At 39.3% G+C, this 25,331-nt stretch overlaps 1 protein-coding gene across 1 annotated transcript in view; it reads left to right on the top strand.

Moving 5' to 3' along the window:
• The window catches only part of LOC138153502 (polyamine-modulated factor 1-binding protein 1-like), a 356,085-nt gene extending 332,634 nt beyond the window's left edge, over positions 1-23,451 (top strand). Inside the window, exon 8 of the mRNA XM_069077640.1 lies at positions 21,501-23,451. The gene's annotated coding sequence lies outside the window, so the exon portion shown is untranslated. The remainder of the gene's footprint in view (positions 1-21,500) is intronic.
• Positions 23,452-25,331: the final 1,880 nt, after the last annotated feature.

The raw sequence follows: 25,331 nt of genomic DNA, 5'->3' as shown, positions 1-25,331 counted from the left end.
GACCTGTCTGAGCAAACATAGTAAGTAGAAATGCACCGATTAGCCTATAAACTTAGAATTTCTTTTACTGTCTGATTAGATCTTGGCCTGGATAAATCTTTAAGAGATTTCTCAAACTTATTGGTTTCTGTATGAGGAAGTAGAAAAGGGGAAAAACCTTGGTTATAATATAATAATAAGTAATTAAATACAAGAGAGAAATAATTATTTCTCACAAAGTCAAGAACAGATTGGATGCACAAGGAAAGGCAGATTCAAGGTTCCACAAAGGAGTTCTACAGAAAAACTACATTATGCTTACGGGGATCTCCATGTACTTCAAAAAGGGGAAGAAAGAAGTACTAGCAACCAGAAACTGTGAGCTTTCCCTTTCCCACATATTCTCTCTAAGCTTGAGCCTACTATCCAATGGTATATACCAATGGAAGAAGATGTTACAGTCTTTTGTGGAGGCAGAAATATTTTGTATCAGTAATGCTCTTGTAGTATATATTGGTTCCTGAAAACTAATTAAGTTTGCCCAACTAATTGATATCAACTGGTAATCATGGAGGAAGGTAGGATCATAAGCTATAGAATTATAAATACAAACCCCACATTACTTCAGGGTTACCCCTAGAAATCTGAGGGGGAAGATCTTATAGCTTGCTGTATTCTAGTGACCTTACTGGTCAGTGAAAGTGGGAGTCAGGATAAGCACTTCCAGAGCCTATATTTACTATGCTTAATAAAACACTTTTCCCTCAAGACCAGTCTAGGAGGTTGGTGGTATAAGAATCATTAGTCCCATTTTTTAGGGAAACTGAGAGTCAGTGAAATTAAGTGATTTACTTTTCCCTCAAGACCAGTCTAGGAGGTTGGTGGTATAAGAATCATTAGTCCCATTTTTTAGGGAAACTGAGAGTCAGTGAAATTAAGTGATTTACCTGGACTGATACAGCTATCAAGCGGTAGCTGGTGATACAGTGGATAGAGGGCTGGGCCTGGTGTTAGGAAGAACTGAATTCAAATCTAACAGACATTTCCTAGCTGTGTGACCCTGGGCAAATGACTTAACCTCTATTGGCCTCAGTTTTCTCATTTGTAAAGTGAGGCTAATAATAGCACCTATCTCCCAGGGTTATTGTGAAGATCAAAAGAGATGATAATTGTAAATCACTTAGCACAGTCCCTGGTACATAGTAAGCGATGTATAAATGTTACATATTGTTTGTAATTAATGAGCCAAATTTGAACTTATTTCTTCTTCTTCTAAGTCCAGTGCTCTCTGCAATAACACTTTCTGCTGATATGAGAGTCAAGGACTGGCCTTTGAGGCAACTGTGAATCTTTTGAGCAACCCTTAGATTTTCTTTTGAAGGGGGGCCCTGGTGGTGTTCTATTAAATTCATTTAGCAACCAGCTCAAAAGACCTCTTCTTACCCAAGAGGAGACTCCAGAAATTATCACCAGTGATAATCCCCTATTATAAGATAACCAATTATGTTATGGTGAATAGACAGCTGGCTTCAGAGCTAAGGATACCTCTATTCAAATCTAGCCTCTGACCCATACTGTGTGGTGAGGGTCAGGACTTCTTTTTGCCCATCTGCTGCTCACAAAGACATAGAACTGAATCTTGGTAAAAGAATGAGTGAATGAATCAATGGAACCTGCCCACTGTGAGCCAAGCCACATGGGCCAAACTTCCCAGTTTTTTGGGCCACACCTCATAAATTTTAGGTGTGAGGCTGTGTAGTTTGAAATATTCCATTCCCATCTGCCTACCTGGCTCATTCTGAAAGAAATATCTCATCTGAGCAATATTAGAGTTCAATAATTCAACAGTGCAGTTGGAAAGTCAATGGAAGGATTATTAATCACCACTACAAGAGCAATAAATTGGTAATTACATTTTTGCACATTCATTAAACATTTGGACATAATTTTTACATACAATGGGACTGTAACAAGGTAGTATTAGTAGGTTCATTTAATATTCACTTTTCAAAGATGCTAATTGACATTTAATAGTTTGGTAATTGATCTCTGTCAGTTTATATTGTGGCAGAATGTCTGAGCATCCTTCAATAGGAGGGGGAGGAGAAATATTGTCATTTAATGTAATATGAAGAAGGGGACCACAGTGCACCTTTATTGTTGCCACATGTGATAGGGAAAGTCACTGGGCAATCAATTAAACCACACTACATGCTGTTTCCCAATCTTTGGATTGAAGGATTGGGCTCTGGGTAAAAATCTTGTTCTTCCAAAGTCACTATGGATTGATAAAAGTATCCAAATTGTAGGGTAGATGTAATTCATCAAACTTTCCCCAGGAAAATGAAAGAATAATATGGGGACATGTAAGGCTAAAATGTGTAAGACAGCATACTCTGGTCAGAAGTGATGAGATGCTGAAAGCCTTTGAGGTAGGCCCTACCATCTTTATTTTATAGATGATGAAACCGGGGTTCAAAGAAGTGAAAAGACTCATCCATCCATGGTCATGCAGCTGGAAAGTATTCAAGGAGATACTAAAACCCTGGTCTCTCGTGACTCAAAGTCATTGCTCTTTTATTTATGCCACACTAACTCTCACATTCCTTTCTTCATTTTCCTATCTAGCTGTCTGCTCTCAGTCTTCTTTAGTAGGTCATTGTCCTCCTACTGCCCTCTAGATGCAGCTATCCTTCAAGGTTTTTCCTTGACTCCTCTGCTTATCCATATTTTACATTTACTCTTCATGTTTCAACCTCTTCCCTGAGCTCCAGCCCCACATTTCAACTGCCTGATGAACAAGCATGTTCTGCTAATACCTATAACTCAACATATTTTAAACTGAACCCCAAATCTTCTTCCTTCCAAAGGTAGCTCCTTCCAACTTCTCTGTTTCCATTGATGGTACCATCATTCTCCTAGTCCCCAAGACTCAAAACCTTGGATTCGTTTTTGACACTTCAACAATTGTACTTGATGTTTTCCCTGATGTGATTAAATAAATCTCCTTTTGTTAAGTGTCATATCTTCTGTGAGAGTTTCATTTTCATTTCAATATCAAACCAAAACCAAGGGCCTGACCTGAGTTAGGCTTTTTCTAAAATAGTCTATTAAGCCCTTTGTAAAACTTAAACAACTATACAAATACCAGATATTATTAACCCATCAATCAATCAATATTTATCAAGTTCCTACTATAGGCTAGACCCTGTACTAGCTGCTGGGGATAAAAAAGACAAAATCAAAGCAATTGTTCCTAACTTCAGAAAGTATCTGGTTTATCACTATTTCTATTATGTTTGAACCCAAAGCTTCTTAACCATTTTTTTTGTTATAGACTCCTTTGGTAATCTGGTTAAACCTATGGACTCCCTTATCAGGATAATTTTTTTAAATTAATAAAATAAAATGCCTAGTATTACTAAGAAAACCAATTATATTGAAATACAGTTATTAAAATATTTTTCTAAAAAGTTCATTGACCTAAGATTAAGAGCCTCTGTGGCTAATTTCACTTTGCTTCCTTTATAGATGATATCCTTCAATTAACTTGATTGTTTACTCTTTCCCAAATTTGATCTACTACTACTACATATATTCGCATGAAGCTATACCTATTCCACAATGCACTTCTGCCCTATTTCTACTTATTAAAGACTGTCTCTTCTTTCCATGTTTAGCTCAGATGCCATTTCCCCCCCCCATGCCCCCAAACCTTTTTTGATGCTCCAAGTGAATGTATTTTCTCTCTCCTCAAAATTTTCTAGAATATTTTGTCTGCATTTCTCCTTTGCCTTCATAGCATTCTGTTTTGTAATATATTTGTGTGTGTGTGTAGTAACATTTTCAATAGACTTCAAACTCCTTGAGGATATGAATGATGAAGTTTTCATCTTTGACTCTCTGTAACTAGCACAATGTTTTTATACTTAAATATTAAAATAAGTATTTGTAGAACTGTTGAATAAGTTTGAAAGAGGAACATTCAGGTTATCTGTACAGAGGAGTGGGATGATGCTCCTGAATGGATGTCATGTTTTCTTTGGAATACATTTACAAGACTGTTCAATAGCTTTGCTGTGTAGCACCACCTAGAGTGAAGTTAGGTTATGTAGGTATGCTCCTAGTGTGTAGAATTTAAAAAGAGGATGATGAACTTACAAGGTTGAGATATAGGACTGGTTAAGCAGGTATGTGGCAGCTAGATTAAGGGACTGAAAAGACATCAGTGAGATCTAGACATTACTGAGAACATGGACAAAGACTATGAAGACTAGGAAGGCATGAAATTTGAAAAAAGGAAAGATTCCTGTAGATTGATGTTCTGAAGTTCTGTAGCTGTCATACTAATTTAGAGAGAGGGTGAGCCAGTAGAGACTGTTTTTGGATGATTCTCCCTGGACTGTGTCCTTGACATAGGGTAGCAAAGAAGGACTTGACACACATTCTTTTACAAGTATAGGAGGGATAAACAGCTGGTTATGGGTGTTTAGCTTGCTGTCTAATTCAATTCCTTGCTATTTGCTTCACATTAATTAAATGTCTTTTGCTTTGCATTTGCACCAGGCTTAGAGATACACTAATGGGGGCTCAGAGTTAAGATTTTGAATATATTTACCTTAATAGTGCTATGAAGCTTGGTGTAGTTGAAGAGAGGGCCACAGTCTACATTTACTTCACTACTTTAATGAATTTTTAATTTATTATCATGTGTATTCTGTCAACTGGTGCAGGTTATAAAAACTCAGTCCTTTTCATTTAATATGACTCTTTTTCGAGTGCTTTCATAAAACAGTAAGCCAATATACTTGGAAACCTTACTTTGATTCTTTTTGTATCTAATGAATTCCACCTCTGACAAAAGCTGTGTTACCCTAGGCAAGTCACTTAAAGTATCAGTGCTTCCAGGCAACTCTTTAAGATCACAAATTTCAGAGAAGTTGCCAATCAACACCAGTAGAAATTTCCTTAGCAGAAACTTTCCACACTGAAACCACAGCTGTGGACAAAAAAAAAATCACATTACAATAATAGCTAACTGGTTTTTTTTTAGTGCTTTACATATATATATATATATATATGTATATGTGTGTGTATGCATAGATATCCATGTGTATATCTTAACATAGTACCTCATTTTATCTTTGAAATAACCCTGTGAAGTAGGGGCTTTTATTTTTCCCATTTTACAGATGAGGAAACTGAGTCTGAGAAACATTAAATGTCTTACCCAGGGTCACACAACTAAGTGTCTAAGGCAAGTTTTAAACTTAGATCTTCCCGACTATGCCCATAGACTATGTCTAAAACTGTGCATACCCTTTGATCCAACAATAGTATTACTAGGTTTATATCTTAAGGACATCCCCAAAAGGGAAAATGACCTATTTGTACAAAAATACTTATAGCAGCTAATTTTGTGTGGAAATCAAAGAGATGCCCATCAATTGGGAAATGACTGAACAAGTTATGGTATATGATTGTAATGAAGTATTATTGTGCTATAAGAAATGACAAACAGGATGATTTCAGAAAACCCTGGAAAGGCTTATATGAACTGATGCATAGTGAAGTGAACAGAACCAGGAGAACATTGTGCACAGTAAGAGCAACATTGTTTGATGAAGAACTGTGAATGACTTAGCTATTCTCAGCAATTCAATGATCCAAAACAGTCCCAAAGGACTAATGATAAAGTATACTATCTGTCTCCAGAGAAAGAACTGATATTGATTAAATCCAGACAGAAGCATACTATTTTTTTACTTTTATTTTTTTCTTTTATTTGAGTCTTCTTGTACACAATGACTAATATGGAAATGTTTTACATAATTGCACATGTATAACCAATATCTGATTGCTTACCATCTCAGGGAGTGGGGAGAGGAGGAAAGGAGGGAAGGATAGAATATGGAATTCAAAACTTTAAATAAAATGTCAATTTTTAAAAAATTGTTAAAAAAAACACCTTAGGTTTTCCTGACTCTGAGTCTAACAATTCCCAATTTCATCTACCTGACTTATTGTGTCTATTTGTTAGTCAACACTTGCTAAATGACTGACCTATATCCTTTTTCTGATCATATATTCCATTTATGCCTTTGATACCACTTGTATAGTATGACTCATATGAATGATAACATGTCTTACCACAATCAGGAAGTCAGGGTAATTTATCTGTTGGTTTGTGAATTATCATCTCTATGCGAAGGATTTCCAGATCTATATATCTAGCCCTACTTTGCCTTAAACTCCAGTCCCACACCACCACCTGCCTTTTGGGTATCTTGAACTGGCTTCTCAAACTCAGAATGTCTAAAACAGAACTCCTTATCTTCCCCCCCAAATCCTCCCTTTGTCTAAATTTTTTTGTCACTATCAAAGGTACCGCCAACCTCTGTCACTCCAGTATATAACCTCAGTGCTATCGGCTCCTTTTCTCTTGCCCTGCCTCACATATCCAGTCTGTTGCCAGGCCTTGTTGCCTCTGCCTTCATCATATCTCCTTTACAACTTTATCACAGAGAATCACAGAATCATCGCTCTGGTTCAGTGTCTCATAACCTTCTTGTCGAGTCATTGTCGTGTCTGACTCTTTGTGACCCTGTATGGGGTTTTCTTGGCAAGGATACTGGAAGGGCTTGCCATTTCCTCCTCCAGTGGGTTGAGGCAAACAAAGGTTAAGTGATGTGCCCAGGGTCATGCAGCTAGTGAGTGTCTAAGGCCAGATTTGAATGGAGGTCTTCCTGACTCTGGGCCCAGTGTTCCATCCTCTTAGCCACCTACCTGCCCCAGGTTTGGGCTATTGAAATAGTTTTCTGGTTGGTTTCCTCGCCTCAAGTGTGCCTTTATTTTGATTCATCCATCATTCAGCACGTCTGACCATGTTACTCTCCCCACCCTCCTTGCGCTCTCTCTACCTCAATAAACCCTCTTACCTCCAGGATCCAATGTAAAATGCTCTGTTTAACATTTAAAGTCCTTTACAACCTGGCTCCTTCCTACCTTTCCAGTCTTATACTTTACTTCACTCCACATGCTTATGATCTAGTGATATCTTTCCTCTTCTCCTTCCCACGTGACACCCTCTTCTCCCCCCTCCCTCAACTCAGTGCCTCTTCACTGGCCATCTTCCAGGCTTGCGCTGTTGTCCCTCCTCACTTCCACATCCTGGCTTCCTTCAAAACTCAGCTCAAGTCCTACTTTTACAGGAGGCTTTTCTTGGTCTTGTCCCCCACGGCTACTGCCTTCTCCGAGATTACTCCCCATTCACCCTGTATGCGCCCTACGTATCTTGTATGCACCTTGTATACATCTTATTTGTATATATTTGTTTGCATGTAAGGTCCTCCATTAGGCTACGAATTCTTTAAAGGGCAGGACTGTATTTTTGTCTTTCTTTGTATACTCAGTGCTTAACACAAGGCCTGGGACATAGGAAGAGAATAATAACAACAACAATAAACAACTAACAATATATAGTGCTTACTGTGTGTGAGGCACTGGGCTAAGTGCTTTGCAATGGTTATCTTACTTGATCCTCACAACAACCCTGGGAGTTATTTCAGTCCCGTGTGGCTCTTCATGAACTCATTTGGGGGTTTTCTTGACAAAGATACTGGAGTGCTTTGCAGTTTCCTTCTTCAACTCATTTTACAGATAAGGAAACTCATTTCAAAGATTAACCCTCATTTGCAAAGAGGGTTAAAGTGATTTGCCCAGGGTCACCCAGCTAGCAAGTGTCTGAGGCCAGATTTGAACTCAGGTCTTCTTGGCTCTAGGCCCAGTGCTGCATTCACTGCACCACCTAACTGCCCTCTCCTGGGAGCTAAGTGCTATTTTTATCCTCATTTTACAGATGAGGAAACTGAGGCAAAAAGAGGTTAAGTGAGTTGTTCAGGATAACATGGCCAATAAGTGATTGAGGCTGGATTGGAACTCAGGTCTTCCTGATTCCAGTTCTTGTGTTCCATCAGCTGCTCTACCTAGCTGCCTCAAGTGATTGACAAATTCTTACTAACTGACTCACTGACTGACAATTACTGACACCTTCAGTCCCTCTTCCGTTATTCCTGGGTATATGGTAGCAAGAAGAATTTGAACTCAGGACTTCCTGATGTAATACTGGTACTCTTACTTCACTTTGTCACATTGACTTTATTTAGACTTTTTGTAGGACATTCTGAGTGTCAAGAATAGAAAATTGTGATGAGTATAGTTGTCCTTGTTTGATGCCTCACTTGATGCTGACACTTACCAGATCATGGAACAATCAATCTACGTTGAAGATTTAATCTGCATTTAGGATAACTAGACTTTTATGCACTGACTAAGGAAGCTACAAATATCCTTTATAGTACTGGAATCCAGAACACATTTTCCCACAGAAATAAACTGACAAATAAAATGTCGAATGACCCTCAATCCCATACCTGTCACTACTTCTCTGAATAGAAAGATATACTGTAGTGGTGATTACCAGGAGTTGCCCCTATGGGTTTCTCGCTCCTAACTGACCAAGGTGTGTAGCTGATTAGTCGGTTTGTTAATGAGCATTTGTTAAATCCTTACTATGTGCCAGTTACTGTGCTAAGTGCTGGGGATTTTGTTGTTCACTTGTTTCAGTCATGCCTGACTCTTTGTGATTCCTCTTGGGATTTTCTTGGCAAAGACACTGGAGTGGTTTGCCATGTTGTTCTCTGGTTCATTTTACAGATTGAGGAAACTGAGGTAAATAGGGTAAAGTGACTTGCCCAGAATCACACAACTAGTAAGCATCTGAGGCCACACTTGAACTCAGGAAGAGAAGTCTTCCTGCCTCTAGGCCTGACCTTCTATCTACTATCCACCTAGCTGCTGGGGATACGCATGTAATAAAAAAGATGCCCCCAAGGAACTTCCATTGTAATAGGTGAAGACAACACATACATAAAAGGGAGCTAGAAAGCAAGGAGTGGGATGGGCAGGGGGACAAGAGGGGAGTGGTACCTGCACTGCCTGGTGGTGAACTCTGGGGCCAAACTCACCAAAGGGGGAAGGGCACCACCAGACCAGAAGGATGTTTCAGGGTGATTAGAATTATATGGTCCTAGAACGTTAAAATTAGGTGGGATTGTAGAGAACCCCTCCTTGAACAGAGGAGGAAACTGAGGCACAGAGAGGCAAGAAATTTGCTCAAGGTCATGCAGTGCTTTTAGCAGGAGACCTGGGTTTTGAATCTTGCTCTGTCTTCCAGTCCAATGTGCTTGTTATCTGTATGTACTCTTAGCTTTTACCTTTAGTCATATACTGTTTTGCTTGGTTATTTGACAGTTTCATGGGTTTTAGTCACAGATCCCCAATGAGATTGTAAACTCCTTAAAAGCAGGAACCTCTTATATTTTTATGGCTCCCAGCATATCCCTCACTAATCCCCATACCATGCATAGATGATACTGTCTTTCAAAAGAAAAGGAATTGACTCAGCTGTGTCCATGTTATGCTATGAAAAATTCAGTCAGTGAATCATTTGTTTGGCCTATGTGACATTCATCACTCTGTCTGACTGATTTTTTTTAGTTATTTTGTCATCACCTAGACAGCCTGAATCTCTTATGTTTCATTCAAAACACAATAACTCACATCTATATAATGTTTTAAATTTCCCATCCCTCGTATCCGATCAGGTACCAAGTCTTGTCAATGCCTCCTCACAATTGCACCTGTATCCTTTCCACCCTATTTTAGGCCCCCTATTACTCTCATTAGGGGCATTGTAGAGCTGTTTAATTGACCTTGCCTCCATTCTTCCCCCTTTCTACTCCATCCTCCACACAGCTAACAAGTGAATACTCCTAAGCCATAGGTCTCACCATATTACTTCTCTACTCAGGAAGGAAGAGTGATCCTCAGTTGTCTCTAAGGTAAAATGCAAATCTCTTGGTACGAAATTTAAGTCTTCTACAAAATTGTTCTCATTTGTCTGTCTGGTCTTATTTCATATTACTGCCCTTTATGTACTCACCATGCACTCTTGCAACCAATCTAACCTGCTAGCTGTTCCCTATAAAAAATAGTCCATCTTCCATCTCCTCCATATCTGTAACATGCTCCCTCTTCACCTCCACCTTGGAGGATTTTAAAATTCCTCAGAAGCACAGTTTAGGTGTTACCTTCTACATATCATCATTACTGATGTAATCATTATTAGTAATTATATAGTTAGTTATTTGCACTACCTCTTGAAATTACTCTGTGTGTAAGTATATGTGTGTGTATAGAGATAGTTCTCACCTACTTGTGTACGTGTTGTTTCTCCTTCCAGAAGAATAAACTTTTCTAGGTCAGGGACTGTTTTGTTTTTGTCTTAATAAACTTCTGTGGCTCCCTATCGCTTCTGGAATAAAGTTTAGCCAACACTTTTCTTATGCTTTTAAAGTCCTTCTTAACCTGACCTTGATCTAAATTTCTGTCTCCATTTGTACATTACTCCTCCTCTTGTACTCTTTTGTTCAGTCACATTGACCTTATATATGCCACTCCAACTTCCCTTCCCCCTTACCTTTGCATTTGTTTCCATGCCTGATACACACTCGTTCTTTACCTCCACCTCAGAGAATCTCTCACTTCCTTAAAGACATAACTCAAGTGCCATCTTCTATCTGTATGAAACCTTTCCTATTCCTTCCACTGCTAGCACCCTCCTAAATACCTTGTTCTCATTTTGTGTTTATTATATTTATATTTAAAAGACTCTTAGGTGGAAGAATGGATAGAGTGTAGGAGTGGAATCAGAAAGACCTGAGTTCAAATGTGGCCTTAGATGCCAACGGGTTGTGTGGCCCTGGGCAATTGGCTTAACCTCTCTCAGCCTCTGCTTCTTCATCTGTAAAATGGGAATAAGAGTGCCTACTTCCCAGGGTCATTATGAGGATCAAAAGAGACAGTATTTTTAAAGTGATCTGCAAATATTAAAGTACTGTATTAATGGTAGCTATTATTATAACTTTTACTATTTTCTACTTATATATTTACCTGTTGTCTCCTCTCAATTGAATATAAGCTCTTTGAGAGCAGGGATGATTTTATTCTTTTTGTATCCTCATTTTCTAGCACAGTGCCTGGTATATAGTAGGTACTTAATTAATATTTGTTGATTGATAGAATGCAGGAGGTAGGAGGGAAGACAACAACTTCTTAATTTTATTTTTAAATTTAATTTTTAAAAATTTAACAATTTTTTCTCTTCCTCCAACTTCTCCTCCCCAGGAGGAAAATTAAATAACCAGAAACCCCCTGTAACAATTATATGTAGTCAAATAAAACAAATACCCACATTGGCCATGTACCAAAAAATGTGTGTCTCTTATTCTGTATATTTAGTCCGAGGAGGCAGGCAATGTGCTTCATCGCCAGTTCCCTGGAATCATGATTGATCATTGTGTTGATCAGTTCCTAAGTCTTAAGGTTTTACAATGTTAATTGTATACCTTGTTTCTCCTGATTCTGCTTACTTTACTCCATATCAGTTTATACAAACCTTTACAGGTTTCTCTGAAACATCCCCTTTATAGTTTCTCATATTCTAATAAAAAGAACATACACATATCTTTTTATTTCCATGTCGAAGTAATTCCTGCTTTCATTCATCACCCACTGCAATTTGAACCATCCCTTGTAATAAAGGAAGAACAATTGCTAGTGACATCATCTGACAATGTATATGACTTCCCCCCTTCTGTAGCTTTCCACCTCTCTGCTTAGAGGAGAAGGAATAGTTTCATTATGTGTTCTCTAAGAACAAGACTGGTTATTGCAGTTACTCAGACTTGCTTTTGGTGTTTTGTATATTTACCTTATTATTGCCATTGTATCTATTATTCTTCTGGTTCTGTTCACTTTACTCTGTGCTGGTTCATACGAATTTCCCCCCACTACTTTGATATCATAGTAATCACCTACCTGGGGATCTGGGTCCTTGTCAGTCTGTTGAAGTTGCTGGATCCTGTCTGACCTGCTTTGCCCTGCTGTTGCCTGTGGAGATCTCCTTAGGTCAGGCTTGTAGCTCGCTGGGGAAAGTACAGTTAGAAGCAGTCAAATATTGTTCTCTTTAGCTTTCTCTTCATTGTTGATTAAATTAAAGCTATTAAACTCCTCTAGGGAGTCTTCCTGAGCTTCCAGTTGGGGCTTTCCTGCATTGGTAATGACCTCCCCTCTTAGACCCTTAAACAAAAACCCTTAAACAAAGCACATTATCTTATAACTCTCTAAGGCACTTACCCTGACTTCTGGTTATCTGGGTTTATGTCTTATTCCCCTATTAGCCTGAGCTGCATGAGGGCAGGGACAGTCTTATCTAAACACTGAGATTTGCACAGAGTTGAGCACAGTGCTCTGCATACAATTAAGTTCTTAAGACATTTTGTTGTGTCATTTTTCGTGTCCAATTGTTCATGACCCCAGTTGGGGTTTTCTTGGCACAGACACTGGAGTGGTTTGCCATTTCCTTCCTCAGCTCATTTTATAGATGAGAAACTGAGGCAAACAGGGTTGAATGACTTGCCCAAGATCTCACAGCTAGTAAGTATCTGAGGCTAGATTTGAACTCACAAAGATGTGTCTTTCTGACCTCCCACTTAAAACATATTGTATTATATTTTCCACTATGGTTGAGGTTATCAGAACTGATGTTTTTCTTGGTTGATCTGTTTGTATGGTATTTATTGTTGCTAGTGGGGTTGGGGGCAAACTCTTGTGAAAAGCAAACAGCAAAATAACATTATGACAAATCATTCCTAAAACTGAGAACAACTGAGTTTTCCTAGCTTGAGGAAAGCAGTACTGCATATGTGTTGATAAACTAGGGGTGAGTGGAGTGAAAAGGCAATACTTAATTGGACTGGATGCTATAAAGAAACCTACATCCTATGCCTACCTGGAGAAAGAGCTTTTTGGAAAGGGTCCAAAAGACAAATTGCTGGCATTGTTTCATTGCTGGATCGCTGGAGAAATCAGTGAGTTTCAATATTACCAGCCAATTCTTAAAGAAGTATCACTATAAAATTTTGTTTTTCCATAGTAGCAATTCAGGCTTATCTGATGAGATTATTAAATCAATATAGAACTAATTATTTTTATAGTCTTTTAAAATTACACATATAGTTTTATTGTTTATTTTTACATTTATAAATTTATTATAAATATGCTATTTATAAATTTATCATTTATTTAAAACATTTCTTTTCTTTTTAATTTTAAATTTCAAATTATCTCCCTTCCTTCCACCTCTTACCCAATCACCAAGAAGGCAAGTGATATGATCAATTATACATGTGAAATCAAGTAAAGCATTTCCATATTAGCTGTATTTCCAAAAAAGGCACGAAAAGTAAAGTAAGAAAACTGAACTTCAATCTACAATCAGTTTTCTTCTTGGAGGTAGATAGCATTTTTTCCTCATGAATCTTTGGAATTGTATTGGATCATTGTTTTATCAAAGCAGCCAAGTCTCTTACTGCTGATCATCATTACAACATTGTTGTTACTGTGCACGATCTCCTGGTTCTTCTCATGCCATTTTTGCATTAGTTCATATAGGTCTTACCATATTTTCTAAAGCTATCCTCCTCATTATTTTATAGCTCTTTGGGCTTAGTCAAAATTTTTCTCTAGAATGGTTAGACCAGTTCCCTACTCCACCTTCATTAGTTCATTAGTGTACCTATCTTTCCCTCATCCCCTCCAACATTTGTTATTTCTGAGAGGTGTGAGGTGGTTCCTGAGGGTTGCTTTAATTTGCCTTTCTGTAATCAATAGTGATTAAAGCATTGTTTTCATGTGATTATAGATCGCTTTGATTTCTTTTCCTGAAAGTTGCACGTTTATATCCTTTGGCCATTTATCAATTATCAATTAGGGAATGGCTCTTATTTTATAAATTTGACTCACTTCTCTACTTAGTATGCATTTGATAAATAGGACCTTTATCAGAAAAACTTACTGTAAAAACTTTTGATATTACTTCATTTTCTATGGTGCCTTTTAGCAAAATGTACTTTTCTTGATGATCTCTCTTAGCTAAGGTCTATTTTTGTTTTTGCTTTGTCTAACATCACGATTGCTATACGTAGCCTTTTTTAATTTCAGCTGAAGCATAATAGATTCTATTCCAGTCCTTTATTTTAACTCCATATGTGTCTTTCTGCTTCAAGTATATCTCTTATAAGCAGCATATTGTTGGATTCTAGTTTCTAATCCATTCTTCTATCTGCTTTCATTTTATGGCTGAGCTAGTCCTATTCACATTTACAGTTATGATTACTATGTATTTCCCTCCATTCCATTTTCTTCTGTTATTTCTCTCTTTTTATCTTATTCCTCCTTGTCTGTTTTGCTTCTTCCCTTAATCTGTCTTCCCTTTTATCACCCCCCTCCCCCCTTTCTCTTATCAGAACTAATGAATTCTTTTTTTTTTTTTTTAAAGCAGTTGGGGTTAAGTAACTTGCTCAAGGTTACACGGCCAGTTATTATTTCTGGGTGTGGTGCTGAGTATCTGAGCCCGGATTTGATCCAGGTCATCCCGACACTGGAGCCGGTGCTCTTACTCGCTGAGCCACCTGGCCACCCGGCCACCCCTAAGCAATTGGGGTTAAGTAACTTGCTCAAGGTTACACGGCCAGGTGTTTCTGGGTGGGTGCTAAGTGTCTGAGCCCGGGATTCGATCTCCAGGTGTTCTCAACACTGGAGCCGGTGCTCTTACTCGCTGTTCTACCTGGCCGCCCCCAGAACTAATGAATTCTTAATGGACAGAACTGTAGCATGATATTCATTGTGTGGCCCCAAAATAGCTTCCAAAAATGGCTTGTTTGGGGTAAGAGAAGAAGCAAGCATTTATCAAGCATCTACTGCCTGGAGAAACCTGGGCCAGGTACCTTGAAAGATAAGAATAGAAGACAAAAGCCATGAGAGGAAAAACACTAAATTTGGAGTTATGAGATCTGGCTTTGGCTCCCAATTCTGCTGCTTACTACCTTGAGCCAGTCACAGCCTCTCTGAGCCTACATTGAGGTCCCTTCCAGCTTTAAATCCTATGATCCCATCCAAGAAGTATAACTTGCTCAGAAATTTGGAAGAGGAGGGGGTATGGTCAGGTGTTGATTGCTCTGGGGATTTTTTAGAACTTTTAGCTCCTATACTACTCTGCTGAAGTTACATGCTTTTGACTATAAACACAGCTTGCCTATCAAGAATTATCCTTAGTCCCTGTACACGCTTGACCATTTAACCCTTCACAGTCCAGTTCCAGTGTACTTTCTGCACTTATTACATGTCATACCCCTTCAGAAACTCCATGGTCCAGTCAAACTGGCCCCCCGTTTTTACTCAAACTTGGTATTCATACACCTGGTATTCAGTACCTTGCGTTTGTACAAGTAGTCCCCAAATCCCCTGCAGCTTCCTTCAACGCTTAGCTCAGGTTTTACCTCCTTTAAGAAACCTTCCCTGATCCCATTCATTATCAATGTTCCCTTCCTCCTTTTCAAATTATCCTTTGTATACTTTTCTGTTCACATATTGTACCTTCCAGTAGAATATAAATTCCTTGAGGACAGGGACTTTGCATTTTGTATTTCTATCCCCTAAGTCTAGTACAGTTCCTAGAAAAATAGTAAGTTCTTAATAAGTATTTGTTGGATTGGATTGGGTTGGAGAGTCTGAAGCAGAGGGCCCAGCTTGGTCAGTGGGAGATATTCCTGGAGGTTCTAATGGCCAGCACTTGGGATGAAGGAGGATAATTTTAACTTCTGGATAATTTTCCTGCTCTGTTTACTTGGTTTTTCCAGGTCATTGGTTAACCTTTATTGGGTGATAAGGCCTAGTGAGCACTTTCATGCAAATCAGACTCAGATGAGAATTAGACTGAAACCCAAACACCAAACACCAATTTTTGATGGGAAATTAGGCCTTTCCAGGATGACCACATACTCATGCCTTCTATTGTACTAATTAAATTGTGGTCAGTTTTGCTAATTGGGGCATTCAGCGTGAACATGGCCAAGATAGAAAGAAACTTTCAAAGAGAAAAGATAATAAGTAAGCTTTGCATTCTGGCTTCCAACTTTGCTTCCCTCACAGAAATTGTTACTTCCCAGGTCTTCAGTGGACTCCTTCTAGACAAATACAATGGTCTTTTCTTTAGTCCACTTCTTCCTTGAGTTCAGTACTCTGACAGTGGAAGGCCTGCTCCCTCCCCTACCCACTTCTTGGTTCCCATGGCCTCATACTCTCCTGGGTTCTTCTGACTTTCTGATTTCTCCTCTCTCTTTGTTCTCCTTCTATTCCTTAAATGTTGGTCCTCCAAGCACCCATTCTCAGTCCTTTCTTCTTTTTTTCTGTGTCCTATTCCTTCATGACCTCATTTACTTCCACAGATTTAGCCATCACCTTTATACAGATGGTGTGGAAATTTATATCTTCAGCTCTAACTTCTTTCATGAACTACTCTCATATAACTCTTATTGCCTCTTAAATGAATGAATGAATGAGTAAGTGAATGAATGAATGAATAGCTTTGCCCAGAAGTCCAGGGGTCATGAAGGTGGAATTAAAGGCTAAGCCTCATTATATTTAGTAAACAAAACCCAGTTTCTCACATCTAGTCAGGCCCATTATCTCTTTTCATCAATTGCAAGAGATATCATGGCATGGTGAATAGTTAGCCTCAGAGTTGAGAAGACCTGGGTTCAAGTTCTGCCTTTGACATACACTAGCTCATGATCCTGGGCAGGTCACAAAAGCTTCCAGTACCCTATACAGCTCTCTCAAACTGCTTCAGAGCAGGTCCTGATCTGCCTCAGGAGAGGAAGTTTCTTCTCTGGCACTCCCTATACAGATGAAATCAAAGATCTGGTAAAAAGCCAACCAACCAAACAAGTCAAACAAACAAACAATAACCCAAACCCCACCATCTCTATAGTAAGTAGAGAGTTCCTAGGTCCTAATAAAACAGGCTGGTATAGCAGTGCAGGCTAAAGAACCCTGCACCCTGCTTCTGTCACTCACTATCTTTGTGATCAAGGGGTGAACCACATATCCTCTCTGGGCCTCAGTATTTTCATCTGTAAAACAAATGAATTGAAATAATGTCTCTAAGATCCCTTCTAGCTCTGAACCTATAATGCTATGTATGACCTTGGGAATTGTTATGAACTCATTTTGGATGAAAGTGTCATCCTCTCTTCTCCATTCTCCTCCCCCAGGCAATGTACTCACCAAATTCATGCTTTGTTAGCAAAATTGAGCTAGGGTACAGAAGACTGGATGATGGATTGTAATTATAAGGGTGTCCCCTCTTCCCCTTCCCCCAAACCAGTTATATGCTCAGAGGATTTCTTCAGAGTCAGCAGAGGGATGGGTGTTACTACAATTATAAATTATGCTTCAGTAAGAACTGTCCAGGCATCCCTGGAAAGTGGCAGAATGAGCAATGAGGGGTGGTAGAAAGACTGAGGAGAGTTTCAAGAATGCCAGGAATATGTCATCTGGCTTCATAATGGGTGTGATGAAATTGGGCACTGGCAGGTAACCAGACAAAGTGGAGGCCTCCCAACAGAGTCCCTACCCTAAGCTGACTTAGGTAACCTGCTGCCAGCCTTGGGGACACTTGGAGACTTCTTTAAAGAGTCCTTGCCAACCCACCCCAGTGCACACATTCCAGGAACCATTCTGGAGGCTCACTGGATGCCAGAGAAAGGATTCATGCATTGGGTGGGTGATTAGACCAGGTAATTTCTCTAGAGTTCTAGAATGCTGGTATTTGGAGTCAAAGGATCTGGGTTCCAATTCTACCTCTGTTCCTGAGTTCACCAGTATGACCTGGGGCAATTTACTTTATGACCTCTCTTGACTTCAGTTCCTCATCTATAAAATGAAGGGTTGGACTACATGGTGTTCTAGGTTCCCTTCCAGTTCTCAATCTCTGTTCCTGTGAAAGGCCAATGATTACAGAAAGAATGTAGGTGAGTGGAGTACCCAAGCAACCAGGAAAGATACATGCCATTGTGGTATAGGAATATTGCAGATTGTCTAGAAAGGTAGCAAAAAAGAACTGAGGGAGGGATGATTCCATTCAATTCAACATTTATTAAGCACTTACTATATGCAAAGTTCAGTTTCCCACTCTGGAGGATGGATATGATATAGACCTTGATCTTTGAGGAGTTAATCTAATGGAGTGTGTGCACATGTGTATGTGTGTGTAAGAATGTACCCAAATAATGATGCCATGAGAAGGACTGAGATAAGTGGAGGAGACCTAGACAAAGTGCTATGAATGAGTTTGGCTGGGATGTAACATACATGAAGGGAAATTATGCAAGATATGGCATAAAAAGTAGTTCCAATGTAGACTGTGGATGTTTCTGAGTGCCAAGATTGGGAGTTCACACTTTATTTGCTAGGATGGAGAGCCACTGAGCATTTTTGAGTGGAGGAGTGACATCAATCAATCCCCCTTCAATGTTGGGGCAGTTTGTGATGGCCACCAGTGAGGAAATAGCAACAGGAGATCAGACTAATCTAAATGTTGATGATAGAAATAGGCTGATCAGGCCAAGGGAGCAGCTGCTGTTTGGGTGGGGCTCCAACCCTCTAAGAGGGCATGACTCAGTCAGGAAGTCAGTGCTCCATTCTCAGTGGCCACCGAGCTGGGCTTTATTCAATGCAGCCTACTCTACTCCTCTGGGTTTAGCCCAAGCTTTTCATAGGACAGTTGCCTTCCACAAAGGCCACTGAGTCATCAAGTAAACAAGCATTTATTAAGCACTTACTATATGCCAGGCACTGTGAGGGTGTTTCCCTCCCAGATTGATTTTTTTTTTACTTAGTAAAGAAGCCATTCTCTGCTTCATTTCTTACCTAGACTTGATCACTGAATGGGTATTGCCTCAGTCAAACTGAGACCTGTTTAAAGACCTTAGCTTTAAAGACCACTGCATCCATGGCCATCTCCAGTCATCCTGATCTGTATCTGGTCACTGGACCCAGATGGCTCCAGAGGAGAGAGTGAGACTGGTGACTCTGCACAGCCTTGCCTCACTGAAATCCAATTCACTTGCAAATCCTAGTATCACCTTCTGTAGTCTTCAAATGAAGAATAAACAATGACAACCACTGTTCTAAGGGCAATGAATACAGATACAAGCAGAAAGAAAGCCCTGCCCTCAAACAGTTTATATTCTAATATAATGTTCGATCCTTTCAGTCACGTCCTACTCATCATGAGTCCATTTGGAATTTTTCTTGGCAAAGATGCTAGAATGGTTTGCCTTTTTCTTCTCCATCCCATTACATGTGAGGAAACTGAGGCAAACAGGGTTAAGTGACTTGCCCAGGGTCACATATCTAATAGTTGTCTGAGGCCAGATTTGAACTCAGGAACATGAGACTTCCTGACTCCAGTTCTAGCACTTTATTCACTGCACCACCTAGCAGGGGGAAGACAATATTTAAAAGGAAGCTGGAAAGCAGGGATGAGAGCGATGTGGAATAGATTTGGGAAGTGATTTACTCTATAATGTCTTTGATCCACTGGCCCCAAATATAAGGGCATCACAGAGCATCAATCAATCAGAAAGCATTTACTAAGTGCCTACTGTGGTCTAAGTACTCTGCTGACATCTCTTCCAGTGGGCTAATGGACACATGTCTGTTCCAGAAGATTTCTCACTTTGGAGGATTTACAGAATCCAGGTCAGCTCAGTTACTTTGAGAATAAACATAGCTTAGTTTAACATGTTAGAGCCATTGTGCTGTTACTTATGTTAGCTTGACTACTTCTGTCCGTCCATATCCTATGAAGTAGTGCCATCATTTACCAATGGAATAAAACCTGTTTTATTTATTTTACCTATACCATCATCAGACACCTTGAGGAAGGACTCAGGTTTAAAAAAAAGGAATAAGACTCAGGGAAATGACTCAAGTCAAGGGTCCTTCTCCCATGTAGCCAGTTTTTGTCCTTGCCCCTACCACTGCCCTGACTCCTAATCTCCTTCCTTTCCCTGCCCTTCCCTGACCCCATTCCCCTGACTAAATCTCCCTAGGACTTTTTCATGTGACCTGCTATAGCACCTACTTCCCAGGGTTGCTGTGGAGAACAAATGAGATAATAATTGTAACATGCTACCTAAATGTTCGTTAGAATGAGGATGATAATGATGCCACAAGCCTCTAATTCTGTACCTATTCAGTGAATGTTTTTAGCTTTAAATATTTTGCTGACCACCACAACTGAGCTCAGGCCCAGTTTGCTTTGCCTGTCACTGGCCACTCTAACGACTTGTCTATCTGTCAAACTCTAATCTGATTCCAAGGAGAAGACAATCATTAGGTACTTAGAATTGTTAAGATTTGACACTTTCTTTAAAAAAGAAAAGAAAGGGAAAGAAAAAGGTATAGATACCTTTTGGATTAGATAATCTGTAACTACATTTAGCTTAAAATTCTGTGATCCTAATGTCTTGTGAACAATGAATATGATTTGTACCACTCAACAAACCCTGTAGGGATTAAGCAAGGAAGAAATCACTGTGGATTGTGGTGGTCAGCAAAAGATTTAAAGCTAAAAAATTCACTGCACAGGTACAGAATTGGAGGCTTGTAGCATCATTATTGTCCTCATTCTAACTAACATTTAGGTAGCACTTTACAATTATTATCTCATTTGTTCCCCACAGCAACCCTGGGAAGTAGGTGCTATAGCAGGTCATATGAAAAAGTCCTAGGGAGATTTAGTAAACTGCAGGAATAATGAAAACAATACTAATTGCATTTATACAGCACTTCACAGTTTTCAGAGAACTTTAAAAATATTATACTATTTGATCCTCACAAAAACCCTATTAGGGAGGTGCTATTATTTCCTCCATTTTGCAGATGTGAAAACTGAGGCTTAGAAACTTGGAGTGACTTGCCTGGAGTTACAAACCGGTAAAGTGTCTGCAATGGCAAGCACAGAAGTGTTTCGCACCTTGTTTCAGCTATTGAATTAACACCTTGTTTCAGTCTGTTAAGAAACAGAATGTGTGAGCTCCACAACTTGTGAACTCCTGGGGAGGAGCTAATGACTATATAAGGAGAGCCCCAGGGCTAAAGACAGCAGGAGCTGAAAAGAAGACTGTGTGGTGGCAGAGTCAAGGAGAATACTTGTATCCTGGCACTCTGTTCTGTCTCTGTTGATGTTTGTGATACTTTGTACAGTAGCCCTGGGACCTTATTGGAAGCTCTGAAAGAGGATTTTCTGGTTGTGTGTTTACAGAAGTCCTGGAGGAGGGTTTTGGAGGTCCTGGGATTTTACTGATGATTTGTGCTGACCTCTTGGACCTTGTTTGTGGGTCAGTGTTGATTTCTAAGTTGATGATTTGTGTTGAGTTCTCAGACCAGAGGTGGGTCTGAGTTGATTTCCCAGGCAGATAGTGAATTGATGATGGTGCCTGCAATGTGCATGAATATAATTGTGGCTCTGTTATGCTTTGTCTTACCAGAAACAGGAACTGTGAAGGACTTAAGGTAGACTGGATACTGTGAACTTCAATATGAAATGGGAACTGGATGAAGAACTGGACAAGGAGCTAGACAAGGAACTGGGAGCTGCCTGCCTTTGAACCAAGGTGACAGTTGGAGTGAAAATTGGATGGATTCAGATGGGAGCTGGGACCATGGAAGAGGAACCATGGAAGCTGAGAGCCAGCCTCGAGTCAAGCTGAAAAAAAAACTTTACTTGTATACTGTGTACTGACTGAGAATATTATGATTTACTGTGACCTGTGTATTTTCCACTACCCCTTAAGAGGTTATTGAGTAGTGACTGATGATTGAATAGTGACTGATGACTAAATAGTGACTGATTTGTAACTTAGTGTGCTGCATGAATGGAGAACTTTGACTGTTGAATTTTATGACCCTTAAGTAGGCAAACCTCCTTAAGGATGATTGAATGATTGGGTTACTAAATGATTGTACTTTGTTAAAAACTATTGTGACCACTTTGGTGAAAACTATGTAGCCATTTTAATAAGTCATTGTGAATACTGCATTTTGATTTTCTGTGATAAGTTGTAACATTGTGAATGCTGTACCTTGGTTATCTGTGAATGTTTTGCTCTGATTTGTTATTGAATTAATAGAGTGTTCACTATACTCTGCAATCAGAATCTTGAAAGCTGTTTACAGTCGCATTCATCTGGAAAGCTGCTTGTGCTTGGCTTTACAGTGTCCCAGGTAGGATTTGAACTCTGGTATTCTTGAGACTGCAAAGTCAATATGCTACAATAGAGTCAGGTAAAACAATAAAGTATTTTTTGATTATAATTATTATATTATATAAGTATAATATATTAATACATTACATAATTATTATATTTTGATTATAATAATTAGGTGTTTTTTAAATACTTTTTTCCTTCCACTTTTTTAAAAAAAGTTTTTTGTTATAAGGAATAGCTCTCTGGGAGGGGTCAGAGAGAAATATTATAAGAAATATAAGTTATGTTTAAAAAAAATCTCAATACAAATGTACTTGAAAACAATTCAAGTTAACTTAGACTGCATTTGGAGCAGTTGAGTGTGTTGAAATAAGGAAAGTGAGAATTCTACTTGCCTATTATGGGACCCTTGCCCTGGCCACATCACTTTTTGTGTTCTTGGAACCACATTTTAGGAAGGACATTAAGAAGCAGGCAAGTAATCAGTCGTTTCCCAGGCTGATTGCATATTATGAACTCTGTGTTCTGGCCAGATTGTCCTATTTGCCAGTCCCCCTACAGAACATTCAATCTCTGATCTCTGCTTTGGCTCAGCCTGTCTCCTTTGCTTGGAATGATTAGCCTACTTGTCTCTGCCTCTAAGAGTCCTTGGCTTATCTAAACCTTATCACAAGTGCTACCTTTTAAATGAAGTCTTTATTGATCCCCCCAGTTGTTAGTGACCACCCCAAGATTATTTTTGTTTTTAATTTTATATTTTGTTTTTAACATTTGAGACACAGCATATTGTAGCAGATTGTATGCTGTCTTTGGAGCTAAGAAGATCTGGGTTCAAGTCTCACCTCTGACTTAGCTTGTCCCAATTTGTGACTCTAGGTGAGTCCCTTAACCTTTCAGTATCCCAGATGATTCTCCAAGACCATAAGTTGCAGAACAGTTGCCAATATACATTAGTAAAGGGAGTTTCCTCACCAATGATTCCCTAGACCTATGAAATTCCAAGTGTGACACTCCTCACCTCCCAAGTATTTTTACTTATCTATGTTTATGTAGTCTTTCCATAATAGAATGTCATCTCCTCATGGGTCAAGACTGTTTTCATATCTTCATTTGAATCCCCAGTGTCTAGTGTAGTTCTTGGCACACAGTAGGGGCTTAATAAATGTGTGGAAATGAATCAGTATGAGTAGAGAGTATATCATAGAGGGGATGGTAATGGGGGATGTTAAGCCTGAACAAATAAAAAAGTGTATGAGGGAAGGTGTACATGACTGCTGTGTTCCAATGTTTGAAGGATTGTTCTGTGGAAAGGGAATAACATTTGTTCTGCTAGGTTCCAAGGGGCAGAACTAGAGGTTATGGGGCAACAGATTCCAACTACATAGATAATGAAACTAACCTAATAATTAGATTTAACAGCTCATTTCTACCAACCACTATCTGAAGCATTCATTCTCTCCAAGACATCCCTGATAAGTGGGTATTTTGCCTTTTCCTGAACACCTCTAGTGATGGGGAACTCATTACCTTAAGAATACATCATATTAGAGTGGTCTGAGTTAGAATGGGATATAATTCTAGCTGGGTCTTGTATTATGGATTGGCTACAAATAGACAGAGAAGGAACCCAGGTTCATCCTAAAGAATAGGGAGGACTACTACAAAGTTGCAATGGACACTAACCTTGAGACACTATTACCACTAACTCCTTTGGTGTTCTCTGTAGTGTTGGCCTAGCACACAAGGCCTTTCCAGGGACAACCATAAAATGGGAAGATAAAAGTGACCCATGAACATCAGGCCTTAGCAGCTGCACCATTGACCCTGAAGATGTCTTACCTGGTTTTAATCATAGAATTTGAGCCCCAGAACTGGAAGATGCCTTAGCAGTCATCTAGTCCAAGGACCCCTCATTTTGAAGATGAGGAAACCAAGGCACAAAAGTGAAAAGACTTGGCCATGGCCACACAGAAAACAAGTGGCAGTCAGAATTAGAACTCAGGTTCGGTAATGCTAGATTCACTTTGAGTCTAAGACTTCTTTCTACTATACAATTTTTTCTCTTCCCCTTTATATCTTTCTCACTTTCCCTTACTCATTTTACTCTCCTTTTCTCTCTTTCCCTTCTTCCCTCTCTCACTTTCCTTCTCTCTTCCTCTTTACCCTAATTATTCTTCCCCACTCAGTCCCCCTCTTTCCCTTAAATATCATTGGCTTTGCAATCACAGAAAAGTGAACCAACCTATAAACATTAGACAAGAAATCCTGCCTTCCTCAACTTTCATGTATTTTCTGGTTTCAGGCAGCATGCATTTAATCAGCCAATCAATCAATAAGCACCTATGAATTTACAACTTTAATGTGCCAGGCCCTAGGAGAGGAGCTGGTGCTATTCCTTGTGCCTGTGGCCCACAGCTGCTGTCTTCCTTCCCCTACATTTCAGCTTCCCAGGCTTCCTTACTACGGTATCTACTGACTGCCCAGCTTGGATAACTCAGGAGGAATTTGCCTAGTAGTAGGGGACAATGTGGGATAGATATGGAGGGATCAATTTGTGAAGGAAAGACAGGACAGCTCAAAGTATGTTGAGATTTGAAGCATTGATTCTGCAGCTTAATACAAGCATGACCTTCAGCAAATCACTTAATATTAGTTTTGGGGCCCCAGTCTCATCTATATTAAATACTACTTTATTCAGTTTAACAAACATCAAAGTATCTGCTATGTAGGAAGTGCTGTACTAGGTGCAGCTAGGTGGCGCCACAGTGCGTAAAGCATTGAGCCTGGAGTAGAGAAGACAGAGATCAAATCCAGACTCAGATACTTACTAGTTGTGTGACGCTGGGAGAGTCACTTAACCTCTGCTTGCCTCAGTTTCCTCATCTGTAAAATGAGGATAATAATGTCACCTATTCCCCAGGGTTGTTATGAGGATGGAATGAATATATTAGCACAGTGTCTGGCTCAGAGTCAAGTGCTATATAAATGTTAGCTATTATTATTATAAAAATGCCAAAAGAAAAAAAAGGATCAAGGTTTTTATATTCTACTTGTGGCACAGCATAGAGATTCATAAATAGAGAGTCATTTCAGGAGAAAGACAGCACAGCT

This window comes from Petaurus breviceps, unplaced genomic scaffold, assembly GCF_028583685.1.
Source record: "Petaurus breviceps papuanus isolate PSGF00001 unplaced genomic scaffold, PetGlider_PUasm1.0 90994, whole genome shotgun sequence".
Taxonomy (NCBI): Eukaryota; Metazoa; Chordata; class Mammalia; order Diprotodontia; family Petauridae; genus Petaurus; species Petaurus breviceps.
This window is presented reverse-complemented; position numbering and strand designations above follow the sequence as displayed.